Source organism: Lissotriton vulgaris, chromosome 4_1 (assembly GCF_964263255.1).
Source record: "Lissotriton vulgaris chromosome 4_1, aLisVul1.2, whole genome shotgun sequence".
Classification (NCBI taxonomy): domain Eukaryota; kingdom Metazoa; phylum Chordata; class Amphibia; order Caudata; family Salamandridae; genus Lissotriton; species Lissotriton vulgaris.
Window position 1 is genome coordinate 1,238,818,962 of NC_141691.1, and position 12,216 is coordinate 1,238,831,177.

A 12,216-nucleotide genomic window follows, 5' to 3' on the forward strand; every position below is an offset into this window, starting at 1 on the left:
AAACCATAGGTTATAGACCATATATAGTTAGGAATTAGCATTTACAAAACCTTGAAAATTCACTGAAAACACCATAGGTTATAGACCATATATAGTTAGGAATTCGCATTTACAAAACCTTATTTTACTCACACAAAACCATTGAAATTCCATATATAGTTAGTTGCACTAACTATATATCGCGCACCCGCAATCCACTGCTGATGATGTCACATATTACATCATTCATGACATGGTCAGTGACATCACTGATGACATCACTGATGACATCTCAAATGACATCACTGATGACATCTCAAATGACATCACTGATGACATCACTGATGACATCTCATTTGACATTACTGATCACATCACTGATGATATCATTCATGTGATAATACGATGAACCTCTTCAGACTCTAATATAACCTTAGATACAATCAGTGTAAACAGACACTCACAGACTGTCACTAATCCATGGAGTTACTCATACACCTAGTCAGTCATGCAAAGAATCAATCACACCTCCATTTCCTCAACTATACAGTTATACAAACTTTACTTATTCAAACATATACTAACACATATTTACTCTCTTATACAATCCCTGATACAAGTTCACAATGATCCATACAGCCATTCACACATTCACTGGCTCTTATGCACAGTTATTTATATATGTCAACTCTCACATGTACTGTGTTTTACATATGTACTTACTTTGACATGTAGCACAGAGATATCCATTCACTCACCAATATACTCATGCACACAGTCAACCGCCCATACAGCTGTTTCCACATGCACTTTTGAAACCATACATCTAGTGAATCAACTGCTCACACATCTATGCACAGAGTCATACACCTCCCAGCCACCCACACACACACTCAGTCTCCCATACAAATACTTGGGCAACCAATCAATAACCCATATAGTTACTCATATAGCTACTTATCAACACATGCAACAGTTTACAGAACAACAGACATAATGATGCACAAATTAAGACAGTTTAGTCACTAACCCATGCACTCAGTGAGACACATTTAATCACTCACTCATACAGTCAGTCATGCACCTACTAAATCCTTCATCCAGACACTTATACATCCACTCATTCTTCAATATGTAAGACATATTTTAACTTTACAGAAACATACAGTCACTGGATGTTGTCATCAGTGATGTCATCAGTGATGTCATTTGAGATGTCATCAGTGATGTCACTGACCATGTCATGAATGATGTAATATGTGACATCATCAGCAGTGGATTGCGGGTGCGCGATATATAGTTAGTGCAACTAACTATATATGGAATTTCAATGGTTTTGTGTGAGTAAAATAAGGTTTTCTAAATGCGAATTCCTAACTATATATGGTCTATAACCTATGGTGTTTTCAGTGAATTTTCAAGGTTTTGTAAATGCTAATTCCTAACTATATATGGTCTATAACCTATGGTTGTTTCAGTGAATATATATATATATATATATATATATATATATATATATATATATATATATATATATATATATATATATATATATATATATGTATATATATATATATATATATATATATATATATATATATATATATATATATATATATATATATATATATATATATATATATATATATATATATATATATATATATATCAAACACACATGCAGGAATCCCTTCGAAATGAGGCCGCAGAGAGATGAAAATTGTTTCAGCAATTTAATGACAGCATGCCGGCAGATGACTACACGGGACCCCAACCACACAAAGTTCAAACGCCAGACGCGTTTCGGGAATGGAAATCCCTTCTTCTATGGCGTGATGTTCTTAAGCAAGTGACTAGCGCAGTTGCATGACGCACCTTTATTTTCAACACCTTCCCTTGTGGGTGTGGCCAAAACTGCGGCATCCTGGATGTTGTAGTGCGCCAACGGTCCTTCCCGGTGGGCGCGCTAATCACTTGCAAAAATTAAAAACATTGTTCAAGTCCAAGTGGGTGGAAACGGGCGTCCGCTGTCATTTACCCCGCTTTAGTGCTGGCATTGTGAATAGGCTGGCGCTACCCTGCATAGATGCCAGCCAAACTCTCTTCCTGATGCACAAGCGCCGGATCGGCACTTGCAGGACTCGCCAGACCTGCGATGAGCCTCCTTTCGCGACCGGGAACAGCCGCCTTTAAATCAAACACACATGCAGGAATCCCTTCGAAATGAGGCCGCAGAGAGATGAAAATTGTTTCAGCAATTTAATGACAGCATGCCGGCAGATGACTACACGGGACCCCAACCACACAAAGTTCAAACGCCAGACGCGTTTCGGGAATGGAAATCCCTTCTTCTATGGCGTGATGTTCTTAAGCAAGTGACTAGCGCAGTTGCATGACGCACCTTTATTTTCAACACCTTCCCTTGTGGGTGTGGCCAAAACTGCGGCATCCTGGATGTTGTAGTGCGCCAACGGTCCTTCCCGGTGGGCGCGCTAATCACTTGCAAAAATTAAAAACATTGTTCAAGTCCAAGTGGGTGGAAACGGGCGTCCGCTGTCATTTACCCCGCTTTAGTGCTGGCATTGTGAATAGGCTGGCGCTACCCTGCATAGATGCCAGCCAAACTCTCTTCCTGATGCACAAGCGCCGGATCGGCACTTGCAGGACTCGCCAGACCTGCGATGAGCCTCCTTTCGCGACCGGGAACAGCCGCCTTTAAATCAAACACACATGCAGGAATCCCTTCGAAATGAGGCCGCAGAGAGATGAAAATTGTTTCAGCAATTTAATGACAGCATGCCGGCAGATGACTACACGGGACCCCAACCACACAAAGTTCAAACGCCAGACGCGTTTCGGGAATGGAAATCCCTTCTTCTATGGCGTGATGTTCTTAAGCAAGTGACTAGCGCAGTTGCATGACGCACCTTTATTTTCAACACCTTCCCTTGTGGGTGTGGCCAAAACTGCGGCATCCTGGATGTTGTAGTGCGCCAACGGTCCTTCCCGGTGGGCGCGCTAATCACTTGCAAAAATTAAAAACATTGTTCAAGTCCAAGTGGGTGGAAACGGGCGTCCGCTGTCATTTACCCCGCTTTAGTGCTGGCATTGTGAATAGGCTGGCGCTACCCTGTGTGTTTGATTTAAAGGCGGCTGTTCCCGGTCGCGAAAGGAGGCTCATCGCAGGTCTGGCGAGTCCTGCAAGTGCCGATCCGGCGCTTGTGCATCAGGAAGAGAGTTTGGCTGGCATCTATGCAGGGTAGCGCCAGCCTATTCACAATGCCAGCACTAAAGCGGGGTAAATGACAGCGGACGCCCGTTTCCACCCACTTGGACTTGAACAATGTTTTTAATTTTTGCAAGTGATTAGCGCGCCCACCGGGAAGGACCGTTGGCGCACTACAACATCCAGGATGCCGCAGTTTTGGCCACACCCACAAGGGAAGGTGTTGAAAATAAAGGTGCGTCATGCAACTGCGCTAGTCACTTGCTTAAGAACATCACGCCATTGAAGAAGGGATTTCCATTCCCGAAACGCGTCTGGCGTTTGAACTTTGTGTGGTTGGGGTCCCGTGTAGTCATCTGCCGGCATGCTGTCATTAAATTGCTGAAACAATTTTCATCTCTCTGCGGCCTCATTTCGAAGGGATTCCTGCATGTGTGTTTGATTTAAAGGCGGCTGTTCCCGGTCGCGAAAGGAGGCTCATCGCAGGTCTGGCGAGTCCTGCAAGTGCCGATCCGGCGCTTGTGCATCAGGAAGAGAGTTTGGCTGGCATCTATGCAGGGTAGCGCCAGCCTATTCACAATGCCAGCACTAAAGCGGGGTAAATGACAGCGGACGCCCGTTTCCACCCACTTGGACTTGAACAATGTTTTTAATTTTTGCAAGTGATTAGCGCGCCCACCGGGAAGGACCGTTGGCGCACTACAACATCCAGGATGCCGCAGTTTTGGCCACACCCACAAGGGAAGGTGTTGAAAATAAAGGTGCGTCATGCAACTGCACTAGTCACTTGCTTAAGAACATCACGCCATTGAAGAAGGGATTTCCATTCCCGAAACGCGTCTGGCGTTTGAACTTTGTGTGGTTGGGGTCCCGTGTAGTCATCTGCCGGCATGCTGTCATTAAATTGCTGAAACAATTTTCATCTCTCTGCGGCCTCATTTCGAAGGGATTCCTGCATGTGTGTTTGATATATATATATATATATATATATATATATATATATATATATATATATATATATATATATATATATATATATATATATATATATATATATATATATATATATATATTACCTACTGGGAGTCGCCAGTAGGTATATATAGTTAGGATTTTTTATTATTATTATTATTATTATTATTATTTATTTTTATAAAGCGCATAGTCACCCGGAGGTATCCCAGCGCTAAAAAACCCTAATTCAGCAAATCTGAGGACCGGGAGCTGAGAGCAGAAGAGAGGAAGGGTGAGAAATCAAAACAGGGGGGGGCACGGAGGCTAGGGAAAAAGATGTGTTTTTAGCAGCTTCCTGAAGCGCAGATATTGTGGTTCAAGACGTAAGTCATGAGGGAGTGAATTCCAAAGACGGGCGGCTTGTACCGAGAAGCGTCTTCCTCCTGAACGGGCTTTCCTGAATCTTGGGGTATTGATGAGGTTTTCTGCGTTAGAACGGAGGGATCTAGTGGTTATGCAAGGGGTGACAAAATTGCTGAGGACTGGGGGGCCTTGGTTATGCAGAGTTTTGTGGACGAGGCACAAGGCCTTGAATTTGACTCTCTCCCTTATGGGGAGCCAATGGAGGAGTTTGAGAGCCGGTTTAGCAGATGATCTGGCCGGGGTGTTTGTGATAATCCGGGCAGCAGTGTTCTGAATTCTCTGCAGTTTATTAAGGGTCGCTTCGGGAGCGCCCAGATAAATCACGTTACTGTAATCTAGTCTCGATATTATGAGACCTTGGATTAGTAATTTTTGGGATTTAGGGGGAAGAAGGGGCAGGACTTTCCTCAAAGATTTTAGAAGACCAAAGCAGGTCCCTACTACCTTCTTTGCTTGCGAAGTGAATGAGAGATCGGAATCGATCCATACACCCAGACTTTTCACCTCTGTTTTTGGGTCAGGGGAAGGACCTAGACAGGCTGGCCAACTGTCCAGGGGGAGTGAGGTTCCTTTCGGGCCAAGTATAAGGACCTCAGTTTTTGTCCCATTTAGCTTTAAGGCTGATCTATTCATCCAACGATGGACCTGCGTAAGGCAGTTGAAGAGATCAGCTTTCTGTTGTTTGGGATGGGACAAAGACACCACTAATTGTGTGTCATCAGCGTAGCTGACGACGCTCACTCCGAATGGGGTGATAACCTCCTCCAATGTGGACATATAGATATTAAATAATGTGGGGCTCAGGGAGGAGCCCTGAGGCACACCACATTGGAGGGGCATTTCGGAGGAGCGGGCGTTCTTCTCCCAAATCTGATAGGACCGTTGGGCCAGGAAAGATGAAAGCCAAGATAAGGCTGTACCTTCCACTCCAACTCTTGCCAATCTTTCGATAAGGAGTTGGTGGTCAACGGTATCGAACGCCGCGCTAAGGTCGAGGAGGATCACTGCCACTGATCCTCCCCCATCCAGTAGCGCTCTGGCCTCCTCTACCGCTGCCAGGAGGGCGATGTCCGTGCCCTGCCCTGGTCGGAAGCCTGTCTGGGAACTTTTTAGTTTGTTATTGGCCTCTAGAAACTGCGAGAGTTTCCTGTTGACTAATTTTTCCGCGATCTTGCTGACTCCTGGGAGTAGGGAAATGGGCCTGTAGTTCGCCAGGTTCTCAGGATCGAGAGCAGGTTTCTTCAGTAGGGCTTTTACCACAGCCTTCTTCCAGCTCGAGGGTACAACTCCTTGTTGGAGTGAGGTATTAATCAGATGAGTAAGGGAGGGGATAATAGTGGGGGCTACCTCCTTAAGGATCCGAAGGGGAGCAGGGTCCCTAGGGGAGCCGCTCTTCATGGAGTTGAACGTATTTCTCACTTTGTCTATCGTGACCTGGCCTCACGTGGACAGACAAGTAGAAGATGTCGTGTATGGGAAAACGATTTCTTCCCCCGGGCTCGAGGGGGGAATTGAGTCCAGAATTAGTCGGATTTTATCATGGAAGAAATTAGCCAATTGTTGGCATTTCTCCTGGTCGGCTTTAGGGTCGGAGGGAGGTCCCAGTCCTTGTTCTGGGGGCTTTGAGAGCTCTTTAAGGATGGCGTATGCTTCCTTACTGGAGCATCCCGCTTTCTCTATTCTCTCCTGAAAGAACACGCTTTTGGTTTTACGAATAGCGGTTTTGTAGGTTAGAAGAGAAATAGAGTAGATGTTTTTATTGGTTCCTGATTTGTCGCGTCTCCAAGAGCGTTCGGTTTTTTTGCACTCTTGGCGCAGAGCTTTAAGCTCTGGAGTATACCATAAAGCGGGGGATATTCTTTTAGGCTGTTTAAAGGTGGTGGTTTTCGGAAGCATCGTATCAAGGGACAAAGTGATCCATTCACTAAATTGTTTGTCAGCCGTGTTGGAGTCAAAGGAGAGCTCGGGAATGGATTCTGCAAGGGAAGCAGCCCATTTCTCAGGTGACAGTTTGCGCCATTGTCGGTCGGTAACCTGGGTTTTAGGGGTTGGGAGAATAGGTGTGGGGATTTCCCAGGAAAAAGGGACCAGAAAATGGTCCGTCCATGGTAGGGTCACAGGTAAGTTGGTGGTCACCGTTGCTATATTGGTGAGGATAGGGTCCAATAGGTGGCCCTTCTCATGGGTAGGCTCGTTGTTCACTAGATGAATCTTTAAAGATGTTAAGTCGTGTCTAATGTCCGAGGCTGCTCGATCCGTGGGGTCCAGGAAGTGGAAGTTCAAGTCACCTAGTATAAGGAAGTTGGATGTGGAGGAAGCTAGTTGTGATACAGATTCGAATACGGAATTGATAAAATTGCCTGGGGCCCCTGGGGGGCGGTAGATCAATAGCCCTGCCAGGGTAAGAGCTGGGGAGATTTGGATGGAGAATTGGCCGCTCTCACAGTCCTCGATACCAGCGTTGGCCATCCTACAGGTGAATTGTTCCCTGTGAATTATAGCTACCCCGCCTCCTCTCCCTTTAGGTCTATTTAAAGCTTGACAGACATACCCAGTGGGGAGGGCCGCGACGACGTCCGGGTCGGTGTTGTCTGACAGCCATGTTTCCGTTAAGAACAGTAGGTCAAGATCCTGATCCTGAATCAAAAGATTTACTTTGGTAGCATGTTTGGGGAGGGAGCGGCAGTTAAGAAGTCCCAACTTCAAAGCGAGTGTGGTAGATTTCAGGGGGGGAGTCGGATTGCATCGCGGACAGAACGAGAAAGCATTACCTGCGGTAAGCGTGTGGTAGCAGGCAAGGATGTTCTTAGGTCGTAGGGCGCGTAATGTATCTGCTGTATACAACACTCGATCCTGAGGGCCACCCGGCAGAGTAACGGGGCCTAGGGCCGTCTGGGTCCGGACGGGCCCAGACGGGCTTGCCTTTGGCGCGCCTTCGGTGCGCTGACGGCGCGCCCGCTGCGCCCGTCCGCTGTGCGTCCGGTGATTACACATCCTTATAGGTAGAAAAGGGGGTGGGTGGGCGTGGCCTCAGGTGGGCGTGGCCTCGCTTCCTCGCCGTGAATGGCGGCGAAAAGTGATTTCCTGGCTATCTTCGTTGCAGCGAAGGGGTCGCTGTTTGAGCGTGACTCTAGCCCGCTGCTGGGGTGCTTGCCGGGTGAGTGCGCTTTTAAGATGCAATTTTACGTAGTGACACAGAGAGTAACAAAAGTGACAATTTTTAAAATATTCGGCGGTCTCCCGGCTTCCGCCTCAGGAGATTGCAAGGGTTCGGTAGCTTAACGCTGTCAGCAGCGTATTTATACTGTGGGGGTGGGCGTGGCCTCAGGTGGGCGTGGCCTCGCTTCCTCGCCGTGAATGGCGGCGAAAAGTGATTTCCTGGCTATCTTCGTTGCAGCGAAGGGGTCGCTGTTTGAGCGTGACTCTAGCCCGCTGCTGGGGTGCTTGCCGGGTGAGTGCGCTTTTAAAATGCAATTTTACGTAGTGACACAGAGAGTAACAAAAGTGACAATTTTTAAAATATTCGGCGGTCTCCCGGCTTCCGCCTCAGGAGATTGCAAGGGTTCTGGTAGCTTAACGCTGTCAGCAGCGTATTTATACTGTGGGGGTGGGCGTGGCCTCAGGTGGGCGTGGCCTCGCTTCCTCGCCGTGAATGGCGGCGAAAAGTGATTTCCTGGCAATCTTCGTTGCAGCGAAGGGGTCGCTGTTTGAGCGTGACTCTAGCCCGCTGCTGGGGTGCTTGCCGGGTGAGTGCGCTTTTAAGATGCAATTTTACGTAGTGACACAGAGAGTAACAAAAGTGACAATTTTTAAAATATTCGGCGGTCTCCCGGCTTCCGCCTCAGGAGATTGCAAGGGTTCTGGTAGCTTAACGCTGTCAGCAGCGTATTTATACTGTGGGGGTGGGCGTGGCCTCAGGTGGGCGTGGCCTCGCTTCCTCGCCGTGAATGGCGGCGAAAAGTGATTTCCTGGCTATCTTCGTTGCAGCGAAGGGGTCGCTGTTTGAGCGTGACTCTAGCCCGCTGCTGGGGTGCTTGCCGGGTGAGTGCGCTTTTAAAATGCAATTTTACGTAGTGACACAGAGAGTAACAAAAGTGACAATTTTTAAAATATTCGGCGGTCTCCCCGCTTCCGCCTCAGGAGATTGCAAGGGTTCTGGTAGCTTAACGCTGTCAGCAGCGTATTTATACTGTGGGGGTGGGCGTGGCCTCAGGTGGGCGTGGCCTCGCTTCCTCGCCGTGAATGGCGGCGAAAAGTAATTTCCTGGCTATCTTCGTTGCAGCGAAGGGGTCGCTGTTTGAGCGTGACTCTAGCCCGCTGCTGGGGTGCTTGCCGGGTGAGTGCGCTTTTAAGATGCAATTTTACGTAGTGACACAGAGAGTAACAAAAGTGCCAATTTTTAAAATATTCGGCGGTCTCCCGGCTTCCGCCTCAGGAGATTGCAAGGGTTCTGGTAGCTTAACGCTGTCAGCAGCGTATTTATACTGTGGGGGTGGGCGTGGCCTCAGGTGGGCGTGGCCTCGCTTCCTCGCCGTGAATGGCGGCGAAAAGTGATTTCCTGGCTATCTTTGTTGCAGCGAAGGGGTCGCTGTTTGAGCGTGACTCTAGCCCGCTGCTGGGGTGCTTGCCGGGTGAGTGCGCTTTTAAAATGCAATTTTACGTAGTGACACAGAGAGTAACAAAAGTGACAATTTTTAAAATATTCGGCGGTCTCCCGGCTTCCGCCTCAGGAGATTGCAAGGGTTCTGGTAGCTTAACGCTGTCAGCAGCGTATTTATACTGTGGGGGTGGGCGTGGCCTCAGGTGGGCGTGGCCTCGCTTCCTCGCCGTGAATGGCGGCGAAAAGTGATTTCCTGGCTATCTTCGTTGCAGCGAAGGGGTCGCTGTTTGAGCGTGACTCTAGCCCGCTGCTGGGGTGCTTGCCGGGTGAGTGCGCTTTTAAAATGCAATACTATTGAACTTTTGAAAATTCTATGTCTAATAACTTTGGCGTTTGTGGACGGAATCGGCTGAAATTTTCAGGAAAATGGCGCATTTTGTTTTTGAGCAGCCCCTGAAAATTTGGGGGGTTTCGTTAAGGGGGGGCCGAGAAGAAAGGGGGGTCCCAAAACGCGTTTTTCCCATTCATTTTTCTATAGGGCGTTTGGCCTCACTTTTAGCTCGAACGGCTGAATGGATTTACACGAAACTTGGAAAAATTGTAGGGACTGTTAGCCCGATGTGCCTTTGCTGGGTCTCAATATATGTGCTCCAGTGGATTTTGAGAAATTAACGTTTTAAAAAATGTATATATCTGTGACAGCGTCCCGGATAGCGCTCCAGATCGCATACTTTTCGTGTAACGGAGCTTTGCGAAGCGAAGCTGATTGCTCTCTGGTGTCTGTCAACATTCTAAACAGTCCGGAGCGGCCGCCATCTTGTCTCTCGGTAGGATCGAGAGACAAGAGGAGGAGAAAAACGAAGGGGGAATTTAATGAAAGGGGGCAAGGTAGACCCCTCTTGACCCCCTAGGAATGATGTTGGGGTTATTAAAGGGTCCCGTGGGGAAAATAAAAAAAAATTGATTTTTCACGGTAGAAGCGCTTCCCGGGCCGCAAACTGGTAGCGAAACGGGAATTCGCCATTTTTTGTTTTGTTTTAATTAAATTACAGGGTATAAGGAGGAACGGGTGACGTATCCTGACCCCTTTTTTTTTAGGGTTTTTCCCATTCATTTTTCCATAGGGCGTTTGGCCTCACTTTTAGCTTGAATGGCTGAATGGATTTACACGAAACTTGGCAAAATTGTAGGGACTGTTAGCCCGTGCTGGGTCTCAATATAAGTGCTCCAATGGATTTTGAGAAATTAATGTTTTAAAAAATTTATATATCTGTGACAGCGTCCCAGATAGCGCTCCAGATCGCGTACTTTTCGCGTAACGGAGCTTTGCGAAGCAAAGCTGATTGGCTCTCCGGTGTCTGTCAACATTCTAAACAGTCCGGAGCGGCCGCCATTTTGTCTCTCGGTAGGATCGAGAGACAAGAGGAGGAGAAAAACGAAGGGGAAATTTAATGAAAGGGGGCAAGGTAGACCCCTCTTGACCCCCTAGGAATGATGTTGGGGTTATTAAAGGGTCCCGTGGGGAAAATAAAAAAAAATAGATTTTTCACGGTAGAAGCGCTTCCCGGGCCGCGAACTGGGCCGCAAACTGGTAGCAAAACGGGAATTCGCCATTTTGTGTTTCGTTTTAATTAAATTACAGGGTATAAGGGGGGACGGGAGACGTATCCTGACCCCTTATGTTTTCTGAGATTGGCTGAGGAGGCTCATATATGTTGATACATGTCTTCCAGCGGCTGTGCTTGAGCGGTTTTTTTTTTGCTGCGTGACGTCTGTTAACGTTCGATTCGATGGAAATCAGGAACTGTTGACCGCCATTTTGTCACTGCGATAAAATATTTTGTTATAAATTAATCCTTATTGATAAACATTGTCTGCGCCATCTTGCCTTTTTTCCAATGCCACAATTTTGTCGTGCACGGCAGCCATTTTAGATGCCTTGACCAGACCCACTCTCTGCACACCGTCGATCCTCAGCACGGCTCCCCACCCTCGCAAGCATCTCCCCCACGCACTGGTCACCCCCGCTCTCTCTCTCATGCATGGGCCATAAACCTCCCCCCATCTGCGCTGCTCTTCCCTGAGAATCACACCCCGTGCCCGCCCGACACCTCCCTTTCACCCTATTCACTACTGCACCCTCTGACACTCCTCTTTCTCTGTGACCGATTGTCCAGGCCGGTCCCAGGCTATCACCTAGCCCTGCAGATGTAGTTTATGGCCCCAGCTGTAAAGAATCACCCCTCTTCAAAGGAGTTACAGTAGATCAAGGCCCCCACCCCATGAGATCCGTCACACCATACGCGTTCCTACTATCTGATAACCATCCTGTATTGTGCTTGGGGAGGGGATTCTTACTGTGAGGGTGTGTGGGACCGAGCCTGAAGCGGAAGATTCCAGGGATGCCTCTTTGTACATCAAAGTTTTTACAATTATGTGTCACATTAAAAATATATAGCACTCCAACAAAGTAGTAGGATTATAAAACTTTAATAACTTTTAAATATATACAACGCAACAAAAACAGTAAACACATTTAAACATTTTTTGGAAAAAAGAAGCAACAATGGTCAGTAGCTGTGTTTTGTGCGAATAGTCCCAGGGCAGCACAACGAGCTGAGTTCTGGACGGCACCCTGGTGATGTCACCTGGGTGCCGCACTGGTTTTTGGTATCCTACAATGCAGCTCCGAAAAATGGCGTGGGGCATCCCGGGGGAGGCCTTGTCAGTAGCGGTCTGTTGTGCGAATAGGTGATGCCCAGTAAACTGCCGCACTGGTTTTGGTATCCTATAATGCTGCTCTGAAAAACGGCGTGGAGCGCCCCTGGGGGGGGGGGTTGGGGGGGAGGCGGCGTGAACGGGCCTCCCCAGGTGGCGGCTCGTGTGCTGTAGTGGGGCGCCCCTTTACTGTTTCAGTTGCCATTCCGCCCGCTTTTGGTACACTGTGCCAAAATCCGCCATTCAGCTGAGTTGCGCCCACTCTTGCGGTTCAGCGATAGGCGGCTGCCACAGGACTCTCAAAATGGCGGCAGGC